The following is an 18,046-nucleotide window of genomic DNA, read 5'->3' as shown; positions in this document are numbered from 1 at the left end:
CAGGTTTGAAACAACATGAGGGTGAGTATATGATGACAGAATTTTCATTTTAAAGTGGAGTATCCCTTTAAAAATTTGCCAACTGCATATAAGTGAATCAGATGTTGGTCATCAAAACATGAAATCTGTATGAAACACATAAACAAATGACACAAAATGTATATAAATTCTATATGACTTTAATTTGACTAGCATATGATTCAATATAAGAACTTTAAGCGATTTATATATGAATTTTATATGAGTTTTATATATTTCTACTAATACCATACACATTTGCATACTTTTGTCATGTAAAACTCATACAAGTCTTTTAACAGTATTCATATATAACGCAACAATCCCCTACAAGTTGTATGTGTGCTATTTAGTATGAAATGGGCCATAATCGGTCTGATTTTGTATAGGACATGTATTGGCCTTTTATGAAACACAGAAGGTAATTCTGGACGATTTAAGTAAGGAAGATATATGGTTGCTGTATATGAACCATGCAGGTTTTTTTTCATATGGGGTGTCGGTGAGAAACTGTATCAGTGATATTGTCAGCCTGTCAGGCTTTTCTATTTACAGCAAAATAAGCTAATTGCCAGCACAGAATATGATGGCTTTATAATATAGCAATATAATATGTAACAATAAAGTTTTGCAACGTGGCTTCATAAATTAATTAAAAACATAAAAAAACATAGCACACCTGATGCACATTTCTTTGTTCTTAATTTTCTAGAACAAGAGTTGAACCTTAATTGCTGTATTTTGTGTAATTAATAACACCGCCATCTCACTCCGACGAAAGTGACTTTAACGCACCTGCCGTCGTAAACACGACTTCCCACCTCGTAAATACGAACTTCCCAGGAGGACTTGAACGTGCCAATAGTAACTATTGATCACCTTGATGAAATAAAGAAAGCAACTGAAGCAAAATATTTATTTATTTATTTTATTTTATTTTATTTTTTTTACAAATATTTGGATTTGTAAGAACTACAGAAATATGCAACCTACATTTAATTTAACACTCACACACACAAATGTATAGAAAGAATGAACAGAAACATGGCCTAACAAAATGTATTTTACGTATTTGAGCTCTAACAGGTGATTTTTGTGCCCTTTGTGTGTGGCAAGTCAAAAGTCATTGAATGAGAGTGCTGCCCCCTAGCGACAATCTGAATACATATTTTCATTTCTGTTTCCTGGAAGTTTCTTATTTTTTCACTTTATTAGGCAGATTTTTTTTGTAATATGTGGACTGAAAACAGCAACGAAGAGTCTGTGTTGCTGCAAAAAACTAGCACCTCTTTTGTGATGTGTGCATGTGTGTAGGGAGTTAGGATGTTGATTATACGGGTACAGACGTCTTGCCTCCCCTCATTCCTGTTGCCTGTGATCTAAATGGCCTACTCTCATTTTGTAAGCACTACCTGGCACGCCATCTCTCTCCTTTCCTTTCCCTCTCTTTCTCTTGAATTCTCTGTCTCTCTCTTACTTATACCCTTCTCTTCTCTCTCCTCTCTTTTCAGGATATTGAGAAGGACCTTTGTCAGGAAGTAGAGGCCCATGGGGTGTTGGGGCGGTAGAGAGACACAAAGAAAGACTAGAGGATCACCTTTCAGAATGTAGGTAAAACAGATGCACTTTTAACTTTTCGGACCGCAGGTATCAAAGACCTTTGGGTGAAAGAGTGCTGATGGAGTGGCTTTGTAATGAGTGTAATGAGAGGTATTTTATTGTGACTTTGATGGTGTTTATATTAACATGAAATTTGTAAGATCAGTGCCTTTGAGAACCTTAAGTATAAATTAAAATTTATGTGAGATGATCAATGATTGCTTAAATCAGTTTTTTTCAAACTGGTGCCACAAGGGTTTGCTAAGAGGTCCACAAAACATTTGAGTCAAAACAAACACACACACACACACACACACACACACACACACACACACACACACACACACACACACACACACACACACACACACACACACACAAAGATGTTGATTATACATATTTACAAATATTTTATTCTATTGATAGCCCTAGTTTTTAATACAATTAATTTGCATAATTTTTGGGGAAAAGTCTTCATCTCTCCTTTATTTGCGACTTTATGTTAGAGTTGCACAATTGTTCGTTAATAGATTGCAATCTCGATTCAAACACCCACACACAATCTTATTCTTTTCAACCACACCACACTATCATTATTTCTGTGTTACAATAATTGAAATGATCACAGAAGTACTGAGATAAAAGTTTATTATTGGGATGTAAACACTGATGTGTACGGTAGCGAACAAAATAGAGGAAATCACCCTATGAAACTAATGTGATGCTTCAAATAAAGATTGTATCAATTACATCGTTACACCAGTAGGTGGCAACAAATGACTGTTAAAACCATGAATGCCTATTTGTCATTGAATCATTCATTCAAGAGATTGTAAGTAAAGTTAAGAGATTCACAGTAATGAAACAAGTGAAGTATTTTTCTAGCATGCTCAGTTTTCTTTATTTTAAAAATTCTTTGAAATATTTGTATATTAGATTACTGGATATTTATTGTGCAAAGTGCCCCACACACACGCACACACACGCACACACACGCACACACAATTAAAAAGGATATTCTGTTTAGTTTTATACATATAACATTAATAATGGGTAGAAAAAAACAAGATAATTTAATACAAAGTAATTATTATAACAAAGACAATATTTTAATAGTTTGACTTGAGTCAATATAAGGACAATATAGAAGACAATATAAAAGGCAATTATTTAATTTAAAAAATAACATGTTGTCTTTATACACTCACTGGCCACTTTATAGGTACACGTTCAACTGCTCATTGATACAAATATCGAATCAGCCAATCACATGGCAGCACCTCAATGCATTTAGGCATATAGACAAGGGCTGCGTCCAAAAGCTTAAAAATGCTGCCTTCGATGGATGGTAGTTCAAAACCTTCGTACAAGGTAGGAAGTCATCAAGGCACGAAGTCAGAATGGGGAAGAAATGTGATTTAAGTGACTTTGAGCTTGGCATGTTTGCTGGTACAGGACGGGCTGGTCTGAATATTTCAGTAACTGCTGATTTACTGGGATTTTCACGCAAAACCATCTCTGGGGTTTACAGAGAAAATATCCAGTGAGCTGCAGTTCTTTGGGTGAAAATGCCTTGTTGAGAGGTCAGAGGAGAATGGCCAGACTGGTTCGAGCTGATACAAAAGCAACAGTCCTGCTGACATGTCCATCCCTTTATGACCACAGTGACCATCATCTGAAAGCTACTTCCAGCAGGATAACACGCCATGTCACAAAACTCAATTAATCTCAAACTGGCTTATTGAACATGACAATGAGTTCACTGTACTCACATGGCCTCCACAGTCACCAGATCTCAGTCCAATAGAGCACCTTTGGGATGGGGTGGATCTGGAGATTCGCATCATGGATGTGCAGCCGACAAATCTGCAACTGTGTGATTCTGTCATGTCAATATGGACCAAAATCTCTGAGGAATGTTTCCAGCACCTTGTTGAATCTATGGATGAATGAATTAAGGCAAAAGTGTGTCCAACTGGTACTAGTAAGGTGTACCTAATAAAGTGGCCGTTGAGTGTAATATCCCACTTAATATTTTTTTCTCACACAATATATATCGGGTCATTATACATGACGGTATGTACTGTAGCTGTCTTTTATATTTTATAAAGGGGGGCTCCTCACTTGGGGATCATCATATTTTTGGGTCCTTGGCTTCACAAAGTTTGAAAATGGCTCCCATAAGCAATTTCGTGTTCTCTAATAGGTGCTCCATTGAGAAGGTACTTCAATAAATCACAGTTCTCAGTGATTCTCCTCTGATAACAGTAAGCAATACCAGTAGATCAGTGTCACTGCAGCATCTTCAATTCATATCAGTAAAGTAAAAGGAGATCGGTACTTCAACTGTAATTTTCCGTAAGAAGTAGAATAAAGACCCAAATTGAAAAAGACCCCTGTTATGGGCTGTGTAGGGTGTCTCCAGCATTAAAGGTGTGTGTGTTTCTGTGTTGAATAAATAAATGTTGTGTTCTGAGCTGTCAGATGTTTGTGTGCCAACTGCACAAAGATCTGACAGCCTATGAATCAAAAGCAGCCCTGCACCAGCAGCCATTAATATGCAAACAGAGAAGACGGCTTAAGTTTAATTTATATAATATTCCCCAAAGAATCATTATTATTCTAGGGATCTTGCCAGCAACATTTGGCCTATAAAGAAATTAACTTTGTCTCCTTGTTAAGTACACCAATGCATCAAGCTATAATCTCTGCAATAGATGAATCATATTTCATATTATACAAGACGAATGTATTCATATTTCATATTTTTCTAATTTTTCCTGTCTGACCATCTGTATGTATTAAGTCTCAGTAAGATTAATCTCTTGATCCTATTGGAGTAGGTGGCAGGTGTTTTTCCTAATACATCTAAGAGTAAATAAGGCCTAGTATCAGGACATAATCCCCTGCATTATTTTTATATCTCACACCAATGTCACAATTTCTATTGTGTGTGCGTGTGTATGTGAACGGTGGGGGTAGCATATGCCCAGGCATTTCCTAAGAGCAGCATGTGAATATCAGTGGTGTATGAAATTGCTTGGAATGTCTCCGGATCATAGTGCTAAATCATTTAAAAGCTCCTTCCCCTTGAAACGCTATCCGTCTTGACAGGAAAGTATGCATACATCTATGTGTACATGTGTAAGAAATGGGGGAAATGGAGGTGTGTTTAAAGAGAGAATGCAAGGGTCAATGCAATTGTGACCTCTATCTATTGCTGCATTACCAGGTCCTTTGTGATATTCAAATCAGCTTCTCATTCATAACAAAGTGATTGGGCATCAGCATAAGTCTGTCGTCAGTCAAATCTGTTAAAGTCTGGTCTCTTGTGCTTATACTAATATAGTATGTATTCTCATTGCAGTGTGCAGCTCTCACAGATATAAACATCTCTTCGGAGGCACTTTAGGCATACTGATTGGGATGGCCATTTGCAATATGAAAATGAATTCCTAAGCCCTTCAGTTGCCTTCATCTGGGCCTGATCTTAGGTCAGCCCCCACAAGGCTCACGCACGCTGCGTAATTCATCCCTCCGTATTATCTCAATAATGATAAATTCGTTGCCTTATGAGTAGAGATGTATCCGCTGATGGGGCTTTGGCTGTTATTTAGGAAGGGTTTTGGATCACTTTTGCCCTCTAATCCTACGGGTAATGAGGGGGGCTGTCACCATCACAGAATTGTATTGTAATTGTTAAGAGCAATTTACGGTACATGTAAGAAATATAACTGATTATGTAGTGCAATCTTTGCATTGTTTTTAGGTCTGTCAAGGGAGGTTGTAATCAATATTTGAGCAAATTTGTCTGATGAGGTAAAGCACACACACACACACACACACACACACACACACACACACACACACACACACACACACACACACACACACACACACACACACACACACACACACACACACTCACACACTATCAATTACACATATATTTTTATAATAATATACTGTATAATTCATGCCAAATTAGACATTCTCATCTATTTCTGTTCAGTGTTAAAGCTTAATAATGAATAAAACACGATCAATCAATCACATTTATTTATATAGCACATTTAAAAACAACATATGTTGGCCAAAGTGCTTTTATATATACCAGGATCTAACAAAATTCATACAACCCAAAAAAGCACAAGACCAAATACAGAACAAATACAAAAATCAATGTAAATTAAACACAATAGAACACAAGTGAGAATAAATGGGTCTTTAAGTGAGATTTAAAAACACAGAGAGAGGTACAGGATCTAATATGGACAATGCACAAGGACTTTATTTTGAATGTTGAGTAGCATTAATGTCCTTATAGGCTTGTTGGAATTTTTATAATATTTATTAAGGTTATCAAACCTCTTTAGGAACAGTCTGTGTTAGTCTGTCTTTCTTAGCTTGTGTGCGTGTTTAAGTTTAGATCTGGCCTGTCAGGCTAATTGATGACTACTGGGTGCATTTCGGAAGCCAAGGGCACGGAAACTCCTCAGGAAAGTCCCTGTTGCGTGTCTCTTGGGCCTCTCATTGAACATTGAAAGACTGGCAGGGACACTTCAACCCTGCATGAAGTGGCTGGGTTACACCCACCCTCCTTCCTTCCTCCCAGCATGCATGTGGCCTCCTTACCAGCAACAAGGTTAACATTTGTGTCTGGGGAGTGGCAGTGCCTGCTTTCTGTCTGTCTGTCTTGATACATGCTTGAATCCTATGTTTGTGTCTTTGTTTCTTTCTCTCGCCTCTATCGTTTGGAAATCAGAGCAAAGACCGTAATCTAGTTTTCTTTTTGTTCCTTGTAATACGTTTTTAATTATGAGCCTTTGGGGCCTTAATTTTCATACAGACTTCATGGTAAAGTGTTTGTTCAAACATATACAAGCGCACACAATTTTGCACGAATTGTGACTCCCGGCTGGCATTCATTAGGGCTTGTAATTGATTGCACATGGCGGCTGAATATGTGATATGTGTATGTTCCCTCACACGAAAGGTGTAGAGGAGAATTGCCTGGTCGTAGCATTGTTAGCCGTCTCCTGGGGGGACAGATTTCCTGTGCTTGCTTTGCACGCGTGGCATGCTGTTGGCCAAAGCGACGGGCCAGTGGTGAGGGAAATGCCACATGCCAGAAGATTTAATCAAGGCTGACAGTTAAGGCATGTAAGAAATGGGCACCATCTAAGAGAATAAGAGAAAACTGTCGCTTGCTATCTACGCATACTTTTTCATACCTATAAAAGGAATAAAAGAAAAGAAAAAAAAGTAGAAAAGATAAAAAAATGTTTTTTCAGAGAGAGAGGCCTAACAGCTCATACTGGACATGTGTATGCAATTATACCATGATGTACACAAACTCTTTGTTGTCTGTGAGATGACGGATGACTGCAAGTAACCGCCACATCTGAAATTTGATCATCTAGAGTTCTTTTGAAACAACATCTAATATGTATGTCAAGTGACTAAAGATATCATCAATTTCACAGACGTTTTTGGGGAAGTCATATTAGATATTGATGTAATGGCTTTATAGAAAACTATTATCTTTAGTAATAAGCCAATAGCCTACATGTCAATAATAGCAAACCTGCAAAATATTATACAAATGTTTTTGTTATAAAGAAACCGAGAAATAGTTTAATATTTACCTTTGTAATTTAAAAAGACACAATTTAAGAATTCGTTCACACAACTTCCATAATGTAATTTCCATAACAGTCCATCGTGTCCTAAAGCTTTTGTCAAAAAACAGCATTAAAAAAACATATTCATATAATCATTCATATAATCATATTATTATTATTATTACGTTATTTACAGGCCTGTATAGTGATGTCACATAAACATCATTGATTCTAAGTTAACCACTACAAAACAAACCATTGTTCGCCGGCACTTTCAAATTCCTGCTTGTCAAATCTCAGATTATTTATAAACAACTGTTTCTCTGTGCAAATTGCTTTCATGATGTCACCGTATTCCAAAATCTTTTTCACTTGTTTACAAGCATCACTAAAACAGTGTTATGAATAGTCTTCGCTTTTTTGTGACTTAAAACACTGTTTATATGTGGATGGGATGCCACAGTGCAGAGAAATATTGTATTGTGGATGGGGCCTAAATTATACTGTGAATGTGGCATGATAAATGTTTGCACAAACTCAAGAAATGATATTAAACACAAATTAATATGAAAATGAAACCCGTGGATGTATGTGTGTGTGTGGTGTGATCTCCATACCCTAGGTGAAAATTAAAAGTTTTCAGAACCTGTAACCTCTCTTCCCCTGCCAGTAATCTCCTCAGAACCCTGTAATCCTGGGCGCATGCAGATGCCGCGACGGGAATATTGCTGTTCATATTCTTAATCTGCTCTCAAATGCCTTTCTGTTCCCCTGACGAAGCGCCCCTGCTCGCCTTGTTCTGTGGGGAATTAAGTGTACTTCACAGGATTCATGCAGAGGTAGATATTCTGGTCGCGATGGAGCTTTAAGGAACACCCGTGCTCACGCGAGGTCTCCAATGGCGCATTTCTCATAAACAGAGCAAGTGAAAGTGTGGAGGTATAGAGGCATGATGAGTGCCTGCGTTTGAAATCTAAGGAGGAGTAAAGCTGGTTTAAGTTGGCCTTGTTAATCTGTGTGCCCGTTTCATGTGACAGAGAGAGACAAGCCTGCACACCTCATTGAGAGGCTGAATATTATGCATTAAAGGCTTCAGTAGACAGGTAGACAGATAGAAAGATTGAAGCAGGCAACATGCAGGGCCTCATATCAATGGATATCACGACACAGCCTACTGTAGAGCTTTGAGTCTGTTTGAGGACCTTTCTTTTAATCACCCTAATGATTCTCATGACATATTATAATATCATGCACGTTAAAATGTTAACAACATGTGTTATAATATCCTGTCTGATTCATATTCTTAGTATGGATTATTTGTTTCTGAAAGCTTGTGAAAATGCTTTAAATTCGTATAAATTCTTATAATCTCATAAAGCTTTTTTAGCCTCGTTTGCCTTACTGTACGTGTTGCAGGCAGATTGTTACAGATTATCTACCCTCTAGTAGTACATTATATATTCTAAACAAATAGATAATTTATACTATGATAGATCAATACAGAACATTGAAGTTGTTTTGTAAATGTTCTAAACCAAAAACAGATGGTTTATTTCAGTTTCTTTATTTTCTCCTATTCTCTTTTTGTGAATTGAATATGCCAGTCAGTTGGTGCTGTGTGTGTGTGTGTGTGTGTGTGTGTGTGTGTGAGTACCTACTTAACTATATTTTGGGGACAAATTTGTACCCAGAAGTGACCAAAACCTGACAAAATCTCACAAAACCTCCTTTTAGGGAAGTCCTCATTTGTAAATCTTTTATAAAAATAAAGTAATTAAAGGTTTTTTTAAAAAATGGAAAAAGTTTTGTGTGATGGATAGGTTTAGGTGTAGGGTTAGTGTAAGGGGATAGAAAATACAGTTTGTACAGTATAAAAACTATTACGTCCATGGAATGTCCCCATTTAGATAGCTAAGTAAGCGTGTGTGTGTGTGTGTAAGCAGGTGAGTCCAGTGTGCCAGCGGAGTGTAAAATGTGGCACTTGGATTGACACCCGAATGACAGATACCAGTGAAACTCACTCTCGCTTCAGACACCAGAGATTATTCTCAGGGAGCTGAAGCTGTAAACAAAACATTGTCAATGGCTGCACTCGTGGAATGCCGTCCTCTGTTTTTTTTTCTTTTGTGTTGCCATTTCTGCCCCACCCCCTGTTATTCAATAAAACATGGACGAAGGCTAAAATGTAGTGAAGAGAATAAATTTTTTTTGTGCTGTTTCTTGAAGAAACACTCCCTCAATTATAAATGTATTGAGAGAAGCCTGTTCAACTCACTGAGCGGAACTAGGGGGCGATGGTGTGTGATGGAAATTCATTCTTTTGAAACGACATGCTGTACATTTGCATGTGATTCTTCTGTCTGAAAGTGTGTGTTTGTGTTAATTCTTCATCCCCCCCAAAAAACATACCATGTCACAATCCTCAGCCCTGCAGAGTTAGTGAACAGTGAATGGAATACGGTTGGTTTGGTTCGCATGTGTGTTTATATTTATATTGGATGAGATCTTTCCACTCACAGCTTCGAGCCACACTTCTGTGCATCCACTTAATTTTCTCCGTCCCAATTTCAATGCCTCCCATGGAAAATGCTGATTAGTCTTTTACTTTCTATCCCCTTCTTCAGGTCACCTTGTAAGGAGGGTCGTCTGGCGGTTGGGTGCGTGGAGGGGGAGGCAGCCAAGTGCCACACACACACTCCTTAAGACTTATGAGTGCATCATAACCTTGACCAAGACAATCTGTTCAACGACACTTAGCGAAGATTCCTCATGATGTCCCTCAGAGCCGCTGGGACTCGACTCTTCTGTTCTTTCTGTGCGCTATCAGCTCAGCGCCAGATCGCCGCCCTTACCGCTCAACGGCCATTACTCCTTTTGCAAGATAAATCTGGACTGCCGTGTCAAATCAATCACAACTGTCATTTCATCCACTCAGACCACAGCACTAAATTGAAGCCTTTTTTGCCCATATGCTTTCCAAATAGTCATCAATTCTCCGCGGTACATTCATTGTTTGCTTTGACAGCTGCAGGCAGGTAACGAATGATAGGTAGTTTAATTTTGAGGCAGCATGGGTCGGCTTGGACGCTAGGCGGCAGTTGTTTGCGTCCTTCTTCTTGGTGAGAGGGAACGCTATTATATCACATTTTCCCTTTTTTTTTGCATGGCTGTCGTACATGTGTCGACATTGTCTGTTAGCAAGTGTCTGAAATGTATATCTGGGTAAATATTTGTGTCACCAAGGACGTGGGTAAGAACAAACAAGTGTTCCAGTAGGCCTTTGGTGAGGGACCCTACATGCTTACAGCATGTCTACATTGTGAATACAGCATGAAAACAGTCGTTCTGTTCTCAGGCCACGGTTCTGATCCCTGTCCTCCTCCTTGTTAGTCTGTAATAAACATGGCTTGTCCACTAAAAGATGACATGGAAAGGAAGATTTAGTCAGCAGCTGCAGGCTTTATTTTTTTTATTATTTGAATGTGTTATTTCTTTTTGACATTGGATTAGGGATGTTAGTTTAAATAACATGTCTTTTCAGCCGATTGGGGTCACCGTGGACTGCGTGGCAGACGTCATTTTTGGGATGTTGGGGAAAATTCCACAAATGTTGGCGTTTGGGAGTCGAAAAGATTTTTTTCCCTCTATCAAACACTGTAAACAGCAGATAGCACAACATATTTTGTAAACACATCCTGACACTGGAAGATAATCCTCACCCATGTGACTCATTTACAAGTGCTGTTGGTTTAGCTAATGCAAAAACAAGGATCACTTTACTTTCACTGCCAGATTTTTGCCTCTATCACTCTTTTTTTTGACTCACCTTGCCAAATGTGCTATTGTGTTCTGCAGAGATGAGAAATGAGGGGCTTTCTGTGCTGCTGATACCTGTTATTTGATATCACAGCCTTGCAACAATTCATCCTAATGTGCTGTTTAAAGGATTTGTTGGCTCATAATGCACTGATATTAGTTTAAAATATTGCTACTTTGCAAAGCAGCGCAGATGGGCCGGGCTGATGCAGCAGGCGTGATGGAACGGGCTGAAACTCTCAGATATGAGATGTATTAAATGCACGAGTGATTCTGATGCGTTTTACTGTAATTGATTCTTTTCAAAGGTGTCTTCTCACTTTTCACCACCTCGCTCGCTTGCTCTGCCGAACTCTCTCTCTCTCCCTCCCTCTCTAATTCACTCGCACATTCTCTCTCTCGAGCATTTTTAAGAAGCACTGGAGTGTAACACTGTTTAATATTATACATTTGCCTATTTCTTTAGGTCTTGACTCCTAATGGCTAGTTAAAATGAACGTTTTGTAATAATTTACTCCCGCTGTCATTCCAAACCTGCATAACGTTCTTTCTTCTGTACGATACAAAGGAAGAAATGTTTAAAAAATGTATTTTGTATTTTTGTCTATAACAGTCAGTGAGGCCTAGTGTTGATTTGATTTGTATTTTAAGAAGAAAGAAAGTTATTGTTTGGAATGACATCAGGGTGAGTAAATAATTACAGAATTTTCATTAACTAGCAGATTTAATATGAGCAGATTTATTGTATATCATGTGAATGATCTGGACAAATATTATTAACAAAATAATCAGTAGTGTAAGTGTAATAAGAATAAGTTCCCCATCAGTCAGTGCTCCTTAAACTTTCCATCCCCCTACCCAAATACAATAATATTTCATTTTTATCTATGAGGGTTTTCGCTCACCAGCTCATTGTTGTTGTTAATTCTTCCAAGTTGTGATTTTTTTTTCGCTGTCAGCGCCAGGGCAGAAGTGGGTGTTGTCTGTATAGTATAACAATGTGAAATGCAAAAAAAAAAAAAAAAAATGTATCCAGAGCCATTACCTACATGCACTGTATTCGTAAACAAGGCAAGTTATTTTAGAAATGAGGTAATTAAGCAGTTCCAAAATGAACCCAGCCCCCGCTCTGAGCGCTGTCATTTGCATGCCTTTGAATATACTGCTTGTCTCTAAGGGGGTTTCCTGCTGATGAGATTCTCAACGCCATGCCGTCTTTGTTTTAAACACCGCAAATAAGCAAACAAAAGCATCCTGAATGCTAGATTGCCTTTCTTTCTTTCTTTCTTTCTTTCTTTCTTTCTTTCTTTCTTTCTTTCTTTCTTTCTTTCTTTCTTTCTTTCTTTCTTTCTTTCTTTCTTTCTTTCTTTCTTTCTTTCTTTCTTTCTTCATTTCTTTCTTCATTTCTTTCTTTCTTTCTTTCTTTCTTTCTTTCTTTCTTTCTTTCTTTCTTTCTTTCTTTCTTTCTTTCTTTCTTTCTTTCTTTCTTTCTCTTTGTAAATTACCTACAGCCCCGATCCTGCCTAAAAAGGACGTTTCCCTGGCCAGAAAAAAGGAAAGAAAAACTTGCTCATGGTGATTAGAAAAGAAGAGACAGAGGAAAAACAAGAGAAGTTGAGTCACAGATCTTTTCTTTTGGTCTTAATTAAAAAGACCATACATCAGCGAGGCAGTGCCTCTATTCATCCAGCTGATTGGGGACATGACAAATGAATGAGGGAATAAACAGGGTGTCAGCAGAGAGAGGGAGAGATGGATGACTTTTGGTCTGAAGAGAATGGAGAGGTACAGTTAACCCTGGCTCTGGGCCAAGGCCTGTAGTCTCCTTTCCTCTCACCTCACCCTTCGGGCCTAACTCAAGCCGACACACCCTGCCCCGGCTCCTGACCCTGCCTCCACTTCTATTTATTAGGAAATCAACACCCTTAAAGGGAGACGCACACATACCTTCATCACTATGCATCACTGTACCTCCGACCGCTGCCTCGTTTAGCAAATGGGCGAGCGAAATAATAATGTGACCATTTACAAGGTATTTTAAAGATTGATTTAATGAATGTTTTTGGACCTCTGCTGGATGTAATGCTCAGAGCTCAGATGAATGAGTGCAAGAGAATGTGTAGCACTTGTTGTGAAGATGTAATTATGAATTAGACACGGTGAAAACAGCTGCCGTATTTGAGGAGAGTCGATTAAAGGCCGAAAGCGCACAATGCTCCGTTAAATTCAACCCGGCTCCTTTCAGTACTAGAGCCGGCCAGGCTAATGGGTTCATTCAAGTGTTTCACCGCGATTGAAAGAACCAGTGAGTGAGAAAGAGAGAGAGAGAGAAAAGGAGGTGGAAAGATTGTGAGATCATTGTGAATTACAAACTATTAAAGGCCACAAAGGAGATATCATTTAAGATAACTCTTTCTTTTCTTTCTCTGAAAACTGGGTTCAAACTGGATGCAGGGCTCTGAATGGTGTCGCGTAGATAAATAGTTCATTTTTCTTTGTAATTTTACAAAGATTAATGTGGTTCTCCTCATCACCTTTCATTTATTCATTTATCCACCCACTATTCAAGCAGACGTTGGCTTTCATTAGAAAATAGATAAATAAATTAATAAAAGACTGAATTGGTTTTTCAATTACTGGAGTCGAGCCACACGCTGGCTAAACAAAGATATTCAGGCAAGAACCAACCAGACAAGCGGAGATTATACATTACCTATGTGATTTAATAACTCACATTTTATTTTATTGTTTTTCTATTTTCATTCTACTCCTTTCCAGAGCTTAGGCGCGCACTGACTGTTTAATAGTCAGAGAAAGATGCGTTTCTTTCCACAGTCAGTGTTAACAAAGACGTCCAGAATGAGGTTGGTGTGCTAGCTGCAATACAGAGAATCCTCAATCAGAAGACTTGAAATTGGATTCATAGTTCACTTCATGGAAAGCAGCAGAAAATATTAAATCATTTTCTTTATTGGATTAAATTAATTATGGAGAGACTGCATATTAGATATAGGCTAAAAGAGCTTTTAATGTGCTCAATAAGAGCCTTCAGCCTTTCTTGGAATAGGCATAAATCTATCTCTGCTGCTTATTACATTCTGTTCCCTTCCACTGCCTGCCTTTATTTAAAGTATTAGTCATTTTTTCAACACAATAAATGCCCTTCAAATTCCTAATCTAGCTTCCGCTGTTCTCCAAACACAGACATATATAAGCAGGCAAATGTGCACACACACACACACACATTTTTCGTTGTTTACGTGTTGGGCTTTAAACTGAATGTACAGTATGGGTGGTCACACTTTGGTCACACCTGTCACTGACCATTCTTCAGGTTAAATTGATGTTTCTTATCTATTTTTCGAGCAAATCAGTTTCTTTTTTTGTTTGCATTGACCATATCATCTTTTGATGTAGGACTTTATGAAGCCTGAAGTGAAAATCTCATACTTGGGGATTTGTCAATGATGTCATCGCAATTCGGTTGCTGAGAGATGATTGATGAGCATAACAATCTGAGCAGGTAATTAAAATGCCAGTCACACTTAACCAGCAAGAAGAAAAGGGGAAAGAAGGATTTTAGCTGAAATAATATCCAACCAAAGGGATTGACTCTTTCAAAGTGAATCTCACTTTCAGAGATAGATGACACAGATGAAGAGAGGGGAAAAGCATTCTTTAGTTTCGGTATCATCCTGTCTGATGTCGTAGTATTAAACTCTCAGTATGCACATTCTAGAGATGCAATTAAAATAATGAATGTTCGGTTTTGGCCCTCGGCAGCAGTAAGTTTTAACCTTGCAGACAGTGAACACAGAAAACATTTGTTGAAACAAAGGAGAGGAGGAAGATACACTGACTAATTGATTAGTCAGTACACACACACACACATGGAGACACAATCACTATGGAAGTCAGATTAAGGTACTGAGGCAGGGCAAAATAAGGGCATTGATATAAATCTGTCATTTGGATATTCCCCATGGTGCTTTGCTTCTTAGTGCAACTAAATAACCTCTAAGCCCTCTGAGGTTAAGACCTAAACATGTTTAAGTTTTTGAGGCAATCAAGGCTTATTTTCTGAATTTTTCCTTCTGAAGAAGCAAATTCGAGAGGACATCTGTTCCGTAAAGAATTTCACATAAATCTTAAGCTTTCCAATGCTTCAAATGAGGCTTCATTCAAGCCAAATGAATGAAACATGATGGTAAACCCCTCACGCGCTGGAGGTTGTCATGCAATATTGAGTTGCGTATAATCACTGTGTAATCTGTCTGTGTGCCAGGGGAGGGTGGAGTGAAATCCCCTTATACAACAATATCACGCCAAGATCACAAACTCTTTCTACTCTCTTTGGTAATGAAAAGCTGCGAGATTCTTCTGTGAATGTCAAGCCATAGCTCATGGGCAGATGAAGACAGAATTGAAAGTGTGATGTTTGGAGCACAGTTCCTCCATTTAGATGTTGTGATCATAATGTTTGTTTGTGGTTTTGTTTGAAGCTTTGCACATTTGTCTCATGCCATTCTGACATCTGTAAAAAATTCATTGATGTGACTGGTGAAATTTTGAAGTATGTATCACTGTTTTTGAGAGTTTTGAGTGTTGGACAGGCTGCATATTCACTTGTTTCAGGCATGTATTAAATATGTACTCACTGTAGTAGCACTGTAAAAAAAAAATCCTGTTAAATATATAAAAAAAAAACTGGCAGTTGTAGCCTGAAGAAAATTTGGTGACTATGTTTTAGATATTACAGAATGGCATAATGCTGCCTGTATATTTAACAACTTATCACCGTATATTTCATTCAGTGCATGATATAATATAAAGAACCAAAATCTGCTTTTTACCTTAAAATGTATTTATAACCACCATTATTATACAGGTGGTATGTATAAAACCATTTTCAGATTTCAATCCATTTACCATGATTTAAAACCATTTACAATTTACCTTTACATTTAAAAGGTAACATACACTCAAAAAAATAATCTGTTGAACGAACTTAATTAAATTAAGGAAAGGTTTTCCACGAAATTGAATTACATTTTTCCAACAAAATCGAATTAGTTTGAAATAATTTGTTGTAATCTTGTTGTATGAATTTAAATTAATTTAGTTATTCCTGCTAGATAAAGTTTTGTCAGGTTAACTACATTTAGTTTTTGTCCTACCTGAAATAACCAATATTATGATTTTAGTTAGTTTGACTCTGCGGGCACATCTAATGGTAGACACTACTAATGTTCAATTGAATTATTACTTGTGCAGGTCTGTGAGTGCAGTTTACACAGTGTATACGGAGTGCCCACAGTCTGAGCACGAGGATTAATGCAGATATAGTGTAATACTGAGCCCACAGCCTAAACACAGTCGCCACTCTTCTGCATAATGGTAACCACAAAATTCAAAAACATTACAGAAAGTCCTCTAAGTTTCTAACATAACTGAACATTAAACACTAACATTAACTAACAACCACTTTCCATTTACTGAAAAACACATAAAATAACACTTTTCCCCTAAATTGACCCTCTAAATGCAGTCCCTTGCAAAGCATGCTGGGAACTACAGATCCACTGCCCAGTTAGATGTCAACAACAATGATTCATGTAGTTTTCACACAAATGAATTAGGTTGATTGAACACAATTAAATTAAGTTGTGACAATATTAAACAATCATGTTACTTCTGCTTATTGTAATTAATTATTTTAACAAGAGGCCAAAATTCTTTTTTGAGTGACATCCGGTTAAGACGAACGAAAAATATTCATGTTGACTCAAATAAAAAAAATTTGGTAAACCAAATGTTTTAAAAATTACATTGATTACATTTAATGAAATTAAGCTGGAATCATTTCTATGAAGGGTTGTGTTGTATATGCTCATTTTAATTAATGAAATTGAACAAAGAGCTAAAATCATTTTTTTGAGTGTACAGTTAACTGTAGCATTTTTTGTCTTTTTCTGTAAATATATATATATATATATATATATATATATATATATGTATATATGTATATATATATATATATATATATATATATATATATATATATATATATATATATTTGTGTATGTATGTTGGCTTTGTTACCATTATCAAGATCCCACCAGCTAAGATTAGGTACAGCCCTGTTTTCTGACAAGGGTATTAGTTCCGATATCTATTTAAAGATGTTTCAAGAAGCCTTTACTTGAGTGCTGCCTTTCGTGAGTTGGTGCATGTGTATCAAATACAATACGTGATTATAATGATTTTTTTTTGTGGGTGGGGGAAATGAACAAAAGGGACAATTTAAACAGTTTAAAGAAAAAAGTGACACTTGTGACTTTACAGTAGGCCTAAGGTTAAATTTGTTAACATTAAGCTAACAATGAACAAATAATTAATTTTTTCATTTGACTGCATTTAATAATTTAGATTAAATATATATATATATATATATATATATATATTTTTTTTTTTTTTATTAGTATTATTAATATTAGTATTTAATGTATGTTTGTTCATAATATACAGTATTAATGTTAATTTAAAAAAAATTTAACTTAGAAATTTGTGGAAATTAACATTAACATTACATAACTTAACAATTTAAATTCAAAGTATTGTTCATTGTTCAAAACATTCATTTGTAGTTTAGTTAGTTGTATAGCTAAGTCATGGCCATTTCATCTGTACTGTTGGTCGCCGCTCTACCTTTATGTGAATACTAGGGTTTGTGTGCTCTAAGGTGCGTGCTGGACTGTTTACCTCTGTCATATTGACGTGGTAACACTGTAAATTCATTTGTACCATTAAATAACTTTTGGTAAAGATCCCAGATCTGTCCTGGTTCAGAAAATGAGCCATCTAGAAAAATGCACAACAGCATCTCAGCTTTGTGATGTCTTGAGAGAGATCTCCACTCTTTTCTTTCTGTTTTTGTTTTTATGCAAAGCACTGAGATGGGAGGAGTGACACACAAACACATCCAAAAT

At 37.0% G+C, this 18,046-nt stretch overlaps 1 protein-coding gene across 9 annotated transcripts in view; it reads left to right on the top strand.

Moving 5' to 3' along the window:
• The first annotated feature begins 14,293 nt into the window (after window positions 1–14,293).
• The window catches only part of LOC308707169 (uncharacterized protein), a 166,765-nt gene continuing 163,012 nt past the window's right edge, over window positions 14,294–18,046 (top strand). For 5 of the 9 annotated variants that reach the window (XM_081393392.1, XM_081393387.1, XM_081393386.1 and 2 more), the window contains exons 1-2: window positions 14,294–14,391; window positions 14,475–14,580. The gene's annotated coding sequence lies outside the window, so the exon portion shown is untranslated. The remainder of the gene's footprint in view (window positions 14,392–14,474; window positions 14,581–18,046) is intronic. The other 4 variants (XM_081393394.1, XM_081393391.1, XM_081393389.1 and 1 more) reach the window with 1 other exon arrangement.

Source organism: Scardinius erythrophthalmus, assembly GCF_964197995.2.
Source record: "Scardinius erythrophthalmus genome assembly, chromosome: 2".
In the NCBI taxonomy this organism is placed as follows: domain Eukaryota; kingdom Metazoa; phylum Chordata; class Actinopteri; order Cypriniformes; family Leuciscidae; genus Scardinius; species Scardinius erythrophthalmus.
The sequence above is the reverse complement of the archived record's forward strand: the minus strand, read 5'-3'. Positions and strand labels throughout refer to the sequence as shown.